At 46.8% G+C, this 15,033-nt stretch overlaps 2 long non-coding RNA genes across 2 annotated transcripts; both read right to left on the bottom strand.

Annotated features, from left to right (window-relative positions):
* Positions 1–7,524: 7,524 nt before the first annotated feature.
* Positions 7,525–8,820, bottom strand: LOC135174545 (uncharacterized). The gene is made up of 2 exons (XR_010301969.1): positions 8,733–8,820; positions 7,525–7,815 (listed from the first exon to the last, which is right to left on the bottom strand). It is a non-coding gene; the product is annotated as an uncharacterized LOC135174545 (long non-coding RNA).
* A 669-nt stretch (positions 8,821–9,489) lies between these two features.
* Positions 9,490–15,031, bottom strand: LOC135174542 (uncharacterized). The gene is made up of 3 exons (XR_010301966.1): positions 14,879–15,031; positions 12,369–12,446; positions 9,490–9,604 (listed from the first exon to the last, which is right to left on the bottom strand). It is a non-coding gene; the product is annotated as an uncharacterized LOC135174542 (long non-coding RNA).
* Positions 15,032–15,033: the final 2 nt, after the last annotated feature.

The following is a 15,033-nucleotide window of genomic DNA, read 5'->3' as shown; positions in this document are numbered from 1 at the left end:
GATAATTCTCAGCGATACTCTGAGCGAAGTAGACAAGGGGTGGATTGTGCTAGTTTGAAGCAAGCTGGAATGTTTTGGTAACAGAACTAGATAACAGGCAGTGAAATGAAAACAATTGTGTCTACTTCTCTCACAGTCACGCTGAGAACTCTGGGAAGAAGAAAGACTTTTTCTCCATTTTGTTTCTCACTCTTGCTTTTGCCTTAGACCTGGTCACATCTCATGAACCCTGCTCCTACTAACCCTGCTCCCTAACCTCTTGGCTGCACCTCTATTCTTCCTGAGAACTGGGGTAAGGTTGAGAGGGGCCGGGGGAGGTGTTGGGGTGGTTTGAGAGCCCCTCCTGGGGACTCAGGTTTCTGGGAGGGGAGTTGTGCTTTTGTATTGTTTCTCCTTTGTATATTTCTGTATATAATTGTATATAACTGTATATATTGTAAATAGCTGCTTGTAAATTCTGCTAGCTGTAAATAAATTGCTTCATCTATATTCCCAGGGTCCGTCTGAGTTAGCTGGGGCAAATACAAAAGTGTGGGGGGGGGGCGGGGTAACCCCCAAACCATCACACCAGCTCAGGCAGATAGAGGACAGCTTGTCCCATTCTGGTATAATCTGTGCCATAAAGACTATGACTACAGAGATTAAAGATACTATGAAAGAACTGAAGGAGGATCTTACAACCTCAATTTCCAATCTGGTAAAGGATACCGTTCCTGCATCATCTGAATGGGTGCATGTTTCTGCAGTCAGGAACAGACGCCCACCTCCTGCAAGGCAATTCCAGCCCAGGAGGAGACAAATTCCACCCAGACAGCAGCAATCACGTGCGTCACTGTGGATACTTCTGCGTGACACATACGGTTAGAACATGAACAAATGGGATGGTAAACCTACTTCAGCTCTTTCAAAGAGAGTCAGGGATCTGCAGAGTGGCAGAAACAGGGGCAATAATGCCAGAAAAGTAGCTGTCACTTCTTCAGCTCCTGGGAGCAACTGCAATTGTTCCAACAGTTGCAGTTCCTCTCACAACACCACCAATCATTGTGTACACCCCACATGCCATGTTCAGCATTAGGGGTGCCCTGCCTCCAGCCAGGAGGAGGAAAGGGATAGTGGAGAGAACCGAATCTATTGGAATGTATTCATTAGGTGGCCTGGCAGTTCAAGAGTTCGGAAAAACAGGGCTTTAGTTGACACAGGTGCTCAGTGTACTTTATTGCCATCTAATTGTAAAGGGACAGAGTCCATTTCTGTCTTTGGAATCACTGGTGGATCTCAAGAGTTAACTAAAATACAGGCTGAGATCAGTTTAACTGGTAAAGAGTGGAAGACACATACTATTGTAACTGGTCCTGATGTGCCTTGCATTCTGGGAATTGACTTTTTGAGACAAGGTTGTTTCAAAGATCCTAAGGGTCACAAATGGGCTTTTGGAATAGCATCTGTAGAGATTGAGGATGATAAATTGAAATTGTCTATTAGACCTGAACTTTCAGATGAATCTGCAGTTGTGGGACATCATGACATAGAGGATGTGGAAGTGCCAATTGCAACTCAAACTGTTCATCATAGGCAGTACAGAACTAACCGTGACTCTTTGTTGGCCATTCATCAGCTGATTCGTCAATTGGAGAGTCAGGCTGTCATCGAGAAAGCTCATTCACCTTTCAACAGTCCCATCTGGCCTGTGCGTAAACCTACGGGCGACTGGAGACTGACAGTTGACTTTCGTGCCCTCAACGAGGTGACGCCACCCATGAGTGCAGCTGTGCCGGACATGCTGGAACTCCAGTACGAGCTGGAATCGAAGGAGGCTAAATGGTATGCAACCATAGACATTGCTAATGCTTTCTTCTCTATTCCCATAGCAAAGGAATGCAGGCCTCAGTTTGCATTCACCTGGAGAGGAATCCAGTATCAGTTCAATCGTTTGCCTCAGGGGTGGAAACACAGCTCAACCATCTGTCACTCAGTCATCCACAATGCACTGGAGAAAGGTAAAGCTCCAGAGCACATCCAGTACATCGACGACATCATTGTGTGGGGCCAAACTGCTGAGGAAGTCTTCGAGAAAGGTAACAAAATCATTGACATTCTGTTGCAAGCAGGTTTTGCCATTAAGAGAGACAAGGTCAAAGGACCTGCCAGAGAAATTCAGTTTCTGGGAGTGCGGTGGCAGGATGGTCGCCGTTACATTCCTCAGGATGTGATCAACAAAGTCTCTACCATGGCAGTTCCCACCAGTAAGAAGGACACACTTTCTTTTCTTGGTGTGGTGGGATTTTGGAGACTACACATTCCTGGTTTCAGTCAGATTGTCAAACCTCTGCATGATGTGACTCGTAGGAGAAACAATTTCGAGTGGGGACCTGAACAACAAGCAGCCTTTGATCAGATCAAACGAGAAGTAGTCCATGCAGTGGGCTTGGGACCTGTGCGATCTGGTCTGGACATTAAAAACATTCTGTACACGGCTGCCAGTGACAATGGTCCAACTTGGAGTCTTTGGCAGAGAGCTCCAAATGAGACACGTGGTCGTCCACTTGGTTTCTGGGGACGTTGTTACAGAGGTTCAGAGACAAATTACACTGCAACTGAGAAAGAGATTCTAGCAGCCTATGAGGGAGTGAAAGCAGCTTCTGAAGTGATTGGAACTGAGTCACAATTGCTTTTAGCTCCTAGACTGCCAGTTCTTAACTGGATGTTCAAGGGCAAAGGTTCATCACTACATCATGCCACAGATGCAACCTGGTCTAAATGGATGGCTTTGATAACCCAACGAGCACGAATGGGTAATCTTGATCGACCTGGTCTGGTGGAGGTGATCACCAACTGGCCGGAAGGCACAGACTATTCCAAACCTCCACAGGAGAAAATAACTCGTGCTGAGGAAGCTCCTCCCTATGGTGATCTCTCTGATCAGGAAAGGAACTATGCTTTGTTCACAGATGGTTCCTGTCGTCTTGTTGGGAACAAGCGAATATGGAAGTCAGCAGTTTGGAGTCCAACCAGGAGAGTTACCGAAACGAAAGATGGAGAAGGAGAATCCAGTCAGTTCGCTGAGGTAAAAGCTGTTCAACTTGCTCTTGATGTGGCTGAACGTGAGAATTGGCCTATCCTTTACCTCTACACCGACTCGTGGATGGTAGCCAATGCTCTGTGGGGTTGGCTAAAGGACTGGAAGAAGAATGGTTGGCAGAGGAAAGGAAAGCCTATTTGGTGTGCTGATCTATGGCAGGACATTGATGCACGGCTGGAGAAAATTCCAGTGAAGGTGCGGCACGTAGATGCACACATGCCTAAGAGCAGAGCCACTGAGGAACATCAACATAACCAGAAGGCAGACCAAGCTGCTAAGATTGCTGAAGTTGATACCAACTCTGATCTTGACATTGACCTTGATTGGAAACACCGAGGTGAGCTGTTCTTAGCTCGGTGGGCCCATGACTCATCTGGACATCAAGGCAGAGATGGAACATACCGATGGGCTCGCGATAGGTCAATTGACTTGTCCATGGACGCTATCACCCAAGTCATCTATGACTGTGACATTTGTGCTGCTATTAAGCAGGCTAAGCGAATCAAGCCCTTATGGTATGGTGAGAGATGGTCAAAGTACAGGTATGGTGAAGCCTGGCAGATTGACTACATCACTTTACCTCGATCTCGTTCTGGCAAGCAGTATGTGCTGACGATGGTAGAAGCCAGCACTGGATGGTTGGAAACCTATCCAGTTCCACATGCTACTGCACGTAACACCATTGTTGGTTTGGAGAGACAGATCTTGTGGAGACATGGAACTCCAGAGAGAATCGAGTCAGACAATGGTACTCATTTCAAGAACAATCTTGTGAAAAACTGGGCCAAAGAGCATGGTATTGAATGGATCTATCACATACCCTACTATGCACCAGCTTCAGGGAAGATTGAACGTTACAACGGTTTGCTGAAAACCACCCTAAAAGCCATGGGGGGTGGAACTCTGAAAAACTGGGACAAACATTTAGCACAAGCTACCTGGTTGGTAAATAGTAGAGGTTCAGTAAACAGAGCAGGACCTGCACAATCAGATTTGGTCCAAACAGTAGACGGTGATAAAGTTCCTGTTGTACGTGAGAAGAATCTGTTAGGGAAAACTGTTTGGGTATTTTCTCCTTCGGGCGAAGGGAAACCTGTCCGAGGGGTGGTATCTGCTGAAGGTCCTGGTCATACATATTGGGTAATGCAGGAGAATGGTGAAATCCAGTGTATTCCACAGAGAAATTTAACCTTAGCTGAGAGAGTTTAAATTCAGAGTTTAAATTTAAGTTGTTAAGAGTTTTCTGTTCTAGGTAACATCGGCGCCCAACACTGAGAGAATCTACGATAGAATCTACAGCACGTGAGCACGAACCCAACATCACCTGGGAGTCCCTGTTCTGAGCTTTTGAATCAACTACATCTGATTGAAGTGTGAACTGAACTTGTATATATTGTTTTAGTGTAAATATTGGTTTAGATTAGATTGGATAATTCTCAGCGATACTCTGAGCGAAGTAGACAAGGGGTGGATTGTGCTAGTTTGAAGCAAGCTAGAATGTTTTGGTAAAAGAACTAGATAACAGGCAGTGAAATGAAAACAATTGATGTCAACTTCTCCCACAGTCTCGCTGAGAACTCTGGGAAGAAGAAAGACTTTTTTCTCCATTTTGTCTCTCACTCTTGCTTTTGCCTTGGACCTGGTCACATCTCATTAACCCTGCTCCTACTAACCTTGCTCCCTAACCTCTTGGCTGCACCTCTCTTCTTTCTGAGAACTGGGGTAAGGTTGAGAGGGCCGGGGGGAGGTGTTGGGGTGGTTTGAGAGCCCCTCCTGGGGACTCAGGTTTCTGGGAGGGGAGTTTGTGCTTTTGTATTGTTTATCCTTTGTATATTTCTGTATATAATTGTATATAATTGTATATAATTGTATATATTGTAAATAGCTGCTTGTAAATTCTGCTAGCTGTAAATAAATTGCTTCATCTATATTCCCAGGGTCCGTCTGAGTTAGCTGGGGCAAATTCAAAAGTGTGGGGGGGCGGGGTAACCCCCAAACCATCACAGTGGGAAAAGTATCCTTGTAGCCAGTCTAAATCTCTCTTCTTTAGTTTAAAACCATCACCCCTTGTCCTGTCACAACAGGCCCTGATAAAAAGTCTGTCCCCAGCTTTCTGACTGGCCCCTTCAAGTCCTGAAAGGCCACAAGAAGGTCTCCCTGGAGCTTCTCTTCTCCAGGTCAAACAACCCCAACTCTCACAGCCTGGTCTCACAGCAGAGGCCTTTCAGCCCTCCCATCATCGCAGTAGCCTCACTCCAGCAGGTCCATGTGTCTGCTGTGCTGAGGACTCCAGAGCTGGCCCTGGCACTGCAGGTGGGATCCCAGCAGAGTGAAGCAGAGGGGCAGAATCTCCTCCCTCCACCTCTTGGTTCTTTCAGGAACCACAAAATCACCTCTCAGCCCAGGAGAAAAGCCTAAGCCTTACAAGAAGAGCTTTGGCAGTTGGTTAGAGAAAGGGCTAAGCTCAGCTGTGATTGTGATCACAAGCACTGCAATTCAAGCTAAGTCTCACCTTTGCCACCAGCTCCTTAGCTGCCAAGGAATTGTTACGGTCTGCAAAGATATGGGCCAGCTCCTCTAACAGCAGCACTGCCTTTCTGTAACAGGGAAAGATCCAATCCTTTGTGTCAGCAGTAAGCTCTAAATCAGACCAGATCACTTTTTTTCCCACTATGGATCAGTTGGGCATATAAAAGAGAACACCACCAAAATGTATCCAATGAGATGCTGCATGTCTACAAGAAACCCTGCTGGGAACTTTTGGTGCCCCAAATAAATTTAGGCTTTATTTTACAGCATCACAAGGAAATGCCATCTAGGTATGCCAGGGATCTCAATCACACTGCAGGGGATGAGACTAAGCTGGTTCTAAGAAGGTGGTTAAATGGATTTGAAGGAATAGAAAAATAGCAGAGAGAGATTCTCTCAGGTGCCTTCCAAGTCAAGCCATTCCATGATGGTCCTACGATTCAAAGGAGAGAAGACAACAGGCAAGCACCATGGTGCCCTTGTGCTGGCCTTGTGAGAATGGTGGGCATGAGCTGGGTGAGTAGCTAGTCCCACAGCTGTTCAAAATAGGTTGTGGAAGACCCAGTATGCTACAAAGGACAGAAGAGAGCTGGTACCCCCAAGGGCAGGTTGCCCCCTTGGTATGAAAGAGGAGCTCACGTCTTAGCCTTACAGGAATGTCTGTGAAGGAGCAGGACAAGATGAAAAGACAGAGCACTGAGTTTTTGCCTTTCTCTGGGGCTAGGCACAGAACGGGAGACTTACTTTGGAACACGTGCCCGGGAACTCTTGAGCCAAAAGACAGCACAGGATTGCAGTGCCGAAACAACAGCCCCCAGGGCAGAAAAGTTCTTCAGCGCACGACACTCCTAGGAATAGAGCGGTCAGAAACACAGCAGCTTTAAATGTCAGCATCCCCATTGCTCAAGTGCTCTTCTGGGAGAGCGCTGTCGTGCCTGGTGCACCTCCCCACTGCTAAGCAGGCAGCTGTACAAATACTGAGCATCAAAAACATCACTGCCCATCCTCAGTCACCAAACACTTTATGTGATTTGATGCTTAGATGTCGCTGCCCTCACTTTCATGCCTTTGTGCTACAGCTTCCAGTTCTAGAGAAAAGAAAAGAGGAACAGAGAACTACTTGAAAGGAGGTTGGAGCAAGGTGGGGTTTGGTCTCTTCTCCCTATTAGTAAGTGATAGGACAAGAGGAAATGGCCACAAGTTGCACCAGGGGAGGATTAGGTTGGACATTAGAAGAACCCTTCTCATTGAAAGGGACAGGGAGGTGGTTGGAACACTATCCCTAGAGGTGTTTAAAAGAGGCAGAGATGTGGTGCTGAGGGCCATGGTTTAACACCAGCCTTGGTAGAGTTAGAGAATGGTTGGACTTTGATTCATATTAAAGGTCTTCTTTCTAAGCAAAGCAATTCCATAATTCTGTGGTGTATGTGAAGGTATGAAAACAGAAACACTTGTGCTGTCCTCTGCCACACCTGATTTCAGCTCCCACTGCATTCATAGACACAGCAGAAGGAGCATGATGTTCATGGACTGAATGCTAATGGCCCAAGGCAGGTGACCACAAGGCTTATTCTGCCTGCACCACTGCCAGGCCAACTCCACTCTTGTCAAATGCTCCTCTGAAAGCAGGTCTAACCTCTGGATGTTGTTAACTACCATGTCACTTCTTTCACTGCTAGCAGGGAAGTGGCTGAATATACCTGTGTCTTCCTATAAATGTATTAGCAAGTGTACAGCACTCCCCATTCACCTCACCCATTCATTAGAGATCCCAGCCCTGTGAAGACCAGCACCAACCCCCATTTCCATGGTGGGGAAGGAACAGAGGAGAGGAAGGGGAATACTTCACCTGATAGTACACAGAAAGACAGTCAAAAATAGAAAGATTTAGCGCTAAGATGTTCACTGGCCTGGGACCAATGCACACAACCCTTTTATTCCCTCCACCTCCCACACCAGAAACACTGAAGAATACAAAATAAAAGCTTTACATGGGCAATATGGATCCATCTCTCCATGATCCTGGCTCTCTGATGTGTCTTTAGGTCCTTATTCTTCACGATGGTGCTCACAACGCAATTGCAAACGGCGTTGAACTGAGTGATGGTGGCTCTGATGCTAAGCACCAGCTCTTTGTTTTCATCCCTGTCCCTGCGTGACCAAATGCTCCCCAAACAATGCTGGGAAACAACTTTCTGGAACAATTTCTAGAGTGAAATAGAGATAAGTCAGCAGGACTCTCCTAGACCTATGCTGTCCACAAGACAGTGGACAATCTGTACAGTACAAATTGGATCTAAATCCTAGGCAATATTAAAAGGTAAAGATTTGTTTTCTCTTAGTTTAAAATAGACACTTTGGCACATTATTTATAGGCTTGATGCCCTAGAAAAACTGTCAGCTAAACAGTCCTGGGAAAAGAAGAGACAACTTCAGATCAGTTGCAGGACCAAGGGGAAACAAAAGTAAAAAAGATCAAGTGATACTCTGAAGGAGGTTAATACAGACAAACCAAACCGGAACGCTACAGACTACCTGCACATCTTGAGGCCAGGCAGCAATCTGGTCAAAATGTCCTATTTCTCAGGTGTCAAACACTGAACTTTGCCAAAAAGCCTACACAGATTTACAGTGACACCTTAGAGAAAATCAACCAAAGCTTCACAATGACTGAAGGAAGAAAGCCCAGTGAAGGAAGCTGGTTTGGATAACCAAGTAGAGCAGTGTTCTGTGTCCCAACAACCCAGGCCATCCCAGCATGGTGCGGGCTGGGAGGGACTTGTAGAGCTATCTAGTCCAACCCCCCTGCTAAAGCAGGGTCATCCACAGCAGGCTGCCCAGGAACACAACGTTCATGTGGATTTGGAATCTCTTCAGAGAAGGAGACTCCACAACCTCTCTGGGCAGCCTGCTCTTGGGCTCAAGCATCCTTACAGCAAAGAAGTTTTTCTTCATGTTGAGATGCAACCTCCTGCACTCCCATTTGTGCCCACTGATCCTGGTCTTATGAATGGGCACCACTGAAAAGAGTGTTCTACCTGCTGTGCAACACTGTACTTATACAGACAGAACTTTAAAAGAAGGGAGTGCTGCAGAAACCCAGCAGAGTTTCCCCTCTACGTACAGAGTCCATGTAGGTCAGCTGTTCTGCTACAAGGGCCTCAGGCAAAGAAGAAAATTGTAGTTCTTCTTCATATTGGACCTCCAGGACATGGCAGCTGGTATTAAGGAATTCATCACCTGCCCAGGACAGAAAACATAACAGGAAATTTGTGCAGCAGGCAGTGAACGAAAGCACTTTGGGCACTCTGCTGCCTGACGTCGTGGTCCCGCAGTGCTGCAGGTTTTAGCAAGAAAGATGTTGACCTGCAGATTAAATTGGCAAAGAAAAGGTGCAAGAAAAAGAAACAGTTAGAATTGAGCTGTTCAGGGATTCTTAGCAGAGAAATGGCTTCATCCATTTGCTAACCTTTCTTCTGCAAAAAGAAACACCACCACCCCACAACAAAAATTCCTCATTAGCACTGCTGAATTTCACTAATCTACAGTTTGGGTCTTTATACACTGTTATAATCTGCAAACAACAAAAAATAAACTGTAGAGGAATGAGATTGCAGTTATATCCCCAAGATACTGCCTTAGGAATGCCCTTAAATCCAGATTTCATCTGACACAGAGATTTGGGGTTTCAAAAAGAAGGAAATAAGAAGGCACTGGTGAGCCTTTCTGTAGAGTTAATGAAGCGTGCTCCACACACCCCCCCTGTGGTACCACACAGTCTGGCAGAGCAGAGAGGCAGAAGGTAACTCACAGTTGTTCTCTGTTCCTTCACTCTGGAATTCTTCCAAGAGTTTCTGGGCCTTCTTCTCTGTGTCAGAGCCAGGCAGGTTCCTGTTCAGGTAGTCCAGAACCTTCAGGAGAGAAGGGTAGTTGGGAGGCTCTCGGAAGTCCTCGGAGCACTGACTGAGCCAGGCACTTAACACTGATGCTACAGCCCTAAGAGCAAACAGAGAGAAGACATGGATTGCACACAGAACATAGGGATGCAATCAGATCTTCCTGCCTCTCACACAGCTATAAAGACAGCGAGACAGTCACAAACCACCTGAACCCACTGAGCAAGGAAGTTCATTTGTCCTTTTCATGTATGCAATCTTATTAAGATACTACTCAGGTTTTGCCAGAGACTTCAGTGAAGCTGACCCTGATTTGCACTCCCACAAGTTATAGCCTCCCAAATACAAACTAACAAAGAACCAAATCTATGTAAGCAATATTGAGATCTTCCTACTGAATTCAAGACATCAAATCATGATGGCTAAGGCAACTACCACAACAGAATAGCTTACTTCAGTTGGAAGGACCTGCACTCATTATCTAGCCCAACTGCCCGACCACTTCAGGGCTGGCCAAAACTGAACGCCTGTTGTTAAGGGCATTGGCCAAATGCCTCTTCAACACTGAAGACTCAAGGCATTGACTACCTCTCTAGGAAGCCTGTTCCAGGGTTTGACCATCCTCCTGCTGAAGAAATGCTTCTGAATGTCCAGTCTGAACTTCCCCAGGCACAGCTCCAAACCATTCCCATGCATCACAGAACATCAGTGGCCAAGCTTTTATCTGGAGCTTCGGGACCATTATTCTCAGCCAGGACAGATGTCACACAACAGCCAGTCCAGCTCCACAGCCCAAGGTGCAAGAAAGGCCACCAACAGATGTGTGCCCACAGAGAGGCTACCAAGCTCCCACTCCACCCTCTCCTTTCCTCACACTTTTAATCATCTTTTCCAGCTCAGCACACATCCAGCACCCTGTGTCACAGCACCATTTAAAAACATCACTCTCCTATGTCCAAAGTATTTCCATCTCTTTCCCTTTTCTCTCCATCAGGCTCCTTGGGGTCCATCAGCTGGCTGTGAAATGATCTTTCACATCCCCAGTATAAATCCTTCATCTGTTTTGCATGACTGGACTGACTGAGACAGGGGGAGGTCAAATGGTTTGCCCAGAGTTGGAGGTTAGAGGAGACCCTAGAGCTCATTTTGGATGGGAGTGTGGGAACCCACTGGCTGTCTCTTGTTGCCTCTACCTACTACATTATCCTGTCTTCTTGCTGCTTGTGGACAAGTTTTAACTACTTGCCCTTCTTTGATGAGTTCTCAAGTTAAAACAGGAGGAAAAGGCTCCAGGGAGACCCAAGGAAGATCTAAGGAAGAAATCTTTTAAAGGTGGTGAGACCCTGGCTTAGGTTGCCCACAGGGGTGGTACATGCCCCATCCCTGGAATCAGTCCAGGTCAGGTTGTTTGGAGCTCTGAGCAACCTGCTCTCCTTGCAGGTGTCCCTACTGACTTGCAAGGGAGTTGGGCTAGTTGACTTTTCAAGGTGCCTTCCAACCCAAACCATCCTGTGGAAATAGTCATAGCTCTCTGTTCCACCAGCCAGGAAAGAATGGAGGAGAACTGAGCTCCCTTGGTGACTCTCACAGGGCAAGAGAAAGAGCCCAAATCAGCAGAGCTTGTAGCTTTCTATCCTGCTTTGTTTCTAATTAAAGCACTTGAGAATCCTTTTACCATTTGTAGACATTAATTAAGCTCTCAAGTAGAGACAGCTACTGAAATACTCAGAGCCAAGGAGCTTCCACCCATTGCTCTCTGGGGGTTAAACACAACAGATTCTTTGCAGCTTCTTTGTCCATTCAGGCAATGGAGACAGGAAGGTGTCTGGTATGTTAATGGAAACCATTTAAAGCCAGACTTAAAATTCCCTTATCCCAACACACAAGCCATCAGAAAAACATGGGGGTAAGCAGAAGACCAAGCAAAATGTGCACGGAACAGAATGTGCTATGAGTCGACAGCCTGCTTGAACTTCAGGAATGGCAATGCTGTAGTGTACTGCTCAGTCTTGACTGCATCTCTTGATAAGGAAACCGAACATTTTTCTCCCATCTCAAAACTAAAGGTGGCTTCCTCAGGGACAGAGAAATCAGTGCACTGGCAAAAAAACAAACCTTAAGCTTTTCCTAACTGGTGGAAGTTGAGATAAATTGATAGAAAAACAGTCTTCAGAAATGCTGAAGAAGATCCTGTAGCCAAATGTAGTGATGCCACAGTGCTGCAAACCACAGCTCCTACAGATGTCCATCACTGATGACCTAAGGCACATTTTACACTCAGTGTCTGAAGATAAAAACACATAATCATATGATGCTATGAGGTTAACCAAACTACTTTCCCCTTGCATTTCAAAATAGCTTTGCTATCTCTCTTGAAAATTAGGATGACTTCAGACTTTAAATTTCACACCAAGAGCAGCTGTAAATCACAGAGGCGCTAATGGAAAAGACTCATGCATGCAGATGTTGCCAGAGACAACACCAGCTTTGGTTTGCAGACACTGCTGTAAGGCACAATAAAAACAGTCACAAGCAATAACCATTTACTGCCATCGATAAGGCAGGGGAAACAAACACTCCTTGTCTGTTTCAACAAAATGTTGGCCTAGATGTGTTCATCTCATGTTTAATTCTAAGATGATTTCTCTGATGAGAAGATCTCTGGCTTATATTATTGTCAACCTGCTCTAGGTGAATCTGATCACCAAAGGTCCCTTCCAAACCCTGCTATTCTGTAACTCTGTGTGATCCTTTGATATGAGACAGTTTAAGCAAGCAAACAGCACTGTGGCCTTTGAAAAGGAACAACATCTCTGCTGCCCATGTGCTCCCCGACAGCAAGTCCTGGCCAAAGCCACACTTACGTTCTAGGCAGAGCTTTGTGCTCGGAGCAGTTCTTGCTCTCTGTCTCCTCGAAGGTTGGGGTCTCCAGGTTCTCCTTTCTGAAAAATGAGATGGGTGTTTAGAGAAACCTCTACTGAATATCCCAACAGCAGAATTGATAAACTACTACCATAAACACCTAAAGAGTGTTTCTAGCTCAAAATACAAATCTGTTGAGATTATTTCATTTAGGAAGGAAAAAAAACCAGAGGCAGCAGCAGCTGGTTTCTTCCAACCTAATTGATGTGAAGCAATCCATACATGGGAAGAAGCAACCCAAATCATTTATTTGCTCACAGCTCCAAGGCAGGCAGGCTTTGGCCACCATCACCTGTGGGACACTTCAGTGGTCTCCTCTGGGCACCCAAAAACCTCCCAAAGCTTCCTCAGGCCATTGTGGCCAGTAAGCAGTGCTGCCAGGCCAGCTCAGGGACTGAGGTCAGGCTGGATTTGCCATTGTGGGCATCTTTTCTGCCCATTTTCCCTCCATCCTTTCCCAGAGCAACGTTCCAGTGACACAGTGACTGTAATACAAGCACTTTCTCCAGCACAGCTTCTGTTTCTGCAGCACCTACAGGATGGCCAAGGGATCAGGCCCAGACAGCATGGGTTTAGGAAGGGCAGGTCCTGCCTCACCAACCTGATCTCATTTTATGATCAGGTTACCTGCCTGGTGAATGTGGGGCAGGCTGTGGATGCAGTCTACTTGGACTTGAGCAAAGCCTTTGACACTGTCTGCCACAAGAAACTCCTAGCCAAGCTGGCAGCTCATGGTTTGGACAGATTCACTCTGTGCTGGATCAAGAACTGGCTGGATGGCAGAGCCCAGAGAGTGGTGGTGAATGGTGCCCCATCCAGTTGGCAGCTGTCACTAGTGGTGTTCCCCAAGGATCAGTGCTGGGCCCAGTCCTGTTCAATATCTTTATTGATGACCTGGATGAGGGGATTGAGTCCAGCATCACTAAGTTTGCAGATGACACCAAGCTAGGAGCAGGTGTGGATCTGTTGGAAGGTAGAAGAGCCCTGCAGAGGGACCTGGACAGGCTGGATGGGTGGGCAGAGGACAATGGGATGAGATTGAACAAGGCCAAGTGCAGGATTCTGCACTTTGGCCACAACAACCCGAAGCAGCACTACAGGCTGGGGACTGAGTGGCTGGAGAGCAGCCAGGAGGAAAGGGACCTGGGGGTACTGACAGATAGTAAGCTGAAGATGAGCCAGCAGTGTGCCCAGGTGGGCAGCAGAGCCAATGGCATCCTGGGCTGGCTCAGGAGTAGTGTGGCCAGTAGGACAAGGGAGGTTATTCTTCCCCTGTACTCAGCACTGGTAAGGCCACACCTTGAGTACTGTGTCCAGTTCTGGGCCCCTCAATTCAAGACAGATGTTGAGGTGCTGGAACGTGTCCAGAGAAGGGCGACAAAGCTGGTGAAGGGCCTGGAGCATAAACCCTATGAGGAGAGGCTGAGGGAGCTGGGCCTGTTTAGCCTGGAGAAGAGGAGGCTCAGGGATGATCTTATTACTGTCTACAACTACCTGAAGGGACCTTGTAGCCAGGTGGGGGGTGGCCTCTTCTCCCAGGCAACCAGCAATAGAACAAGGGCACACAGTCTCAAGTTGTGCCAGGGTAGGTATAGGCTGGATGTTAAGAGGAAGTTCTTCACAGAGAGTGATTGGCATTGGAATGGGCTGCCCAGGGAGGTGGCGGAGGCACCGTCCCTGGAGGTGTTCAAGAAAAGACTGGATGAGGCACTTAGTGCCATGGTCTAGTTGACTGGATAGGGCTGGGTGATAGGTTGGACTGGATGATCTTGGAGGTCTCTTCTAACCTGTTTGATTCTATGATTCTATGATTTGTCATCCCTCCTGGCTCCAACTGCGATTCTGCCCATTTTCCCTCCATCCTTTCCCAGAGCAACGTTCCAGTGACACAGTGACTGTCATACAAGCACTTTCTCCTCCAGCACAGCTTCTGTTTCTGCAGTATTTGTCATCCCTCCTGGCTCCAACTGTGATTTCACAGAGTTTTCTAGGTGGCAAGTGCCCACCTGTGCCAAAGATACCGAGGCAGTTGTCACATATGAGAATAGCCTGTGGAGCTGGGAAAATGCCACTGGGAAAGAGGAAAACATTGGCACAACTCCAACAGAGCAAAGCAGCATCTCTTACCTACACGGGCAGAGCATGTACCTTGAAGGTAGGACTATGAATTTCATTTTCCACAGGACAAGCAAATTTGTTTCTAAACTGGAGAGTCTATTTAAACTGGACATTAGGAGGAAGTTCCTTAATATGAGGGTGGTGGAACATTGGAACAGGTTGCCCAGGGAGGTGGTGAAGGCCTCATCCCTGAAAACATTCAAGGTCAGCTTGGGTTTCCTCAGCCCTGAGAGTGCTGGTCTAAGAACACTTGCATCATCTGAAAGTGCTCATTTCAAAGTAGCTCTTGCTGCTTCGACTGATGGCTCAGTTCTCATCATAAATGGGCTCTTACCGGTCAAGGAGAAGCTCCAGGACTAGCTCTTAGTGGATGTAAATGCCTTGTATGTTGAGAGGAAGATGTCTGTGTAGGCAAAATCGTGGTCTCCAAAAGATGTCAAAAGGTTTTCCACAAGCTTCTCCAGCGTGCCAGCTTTAATTGCCCGGATC

The sequence above is a fragment of the Pogoniulus pusillus genome, unplaced genomic scaffold, assembly GCF_015220805.1.
Source record: "Pogoniulus pusillus isolate bPogPus1 unplaced genomic scaffold, bPogPus1.pri scaffold_74_arrow_ctg1, whole genome shotgun sequence".
Taxonomy (NCBI): Eukaryota; Metazoa; Chordata; class Aves; order Piciformes; family Lybiidae; genus Pogoniulus; species Pogoniulus pusillus.
The sequence above is the reverse complement of the archived record's forward strand: the minus strand, read 5'-3'. Positions and strand labels throughout refer to the sequence as shown.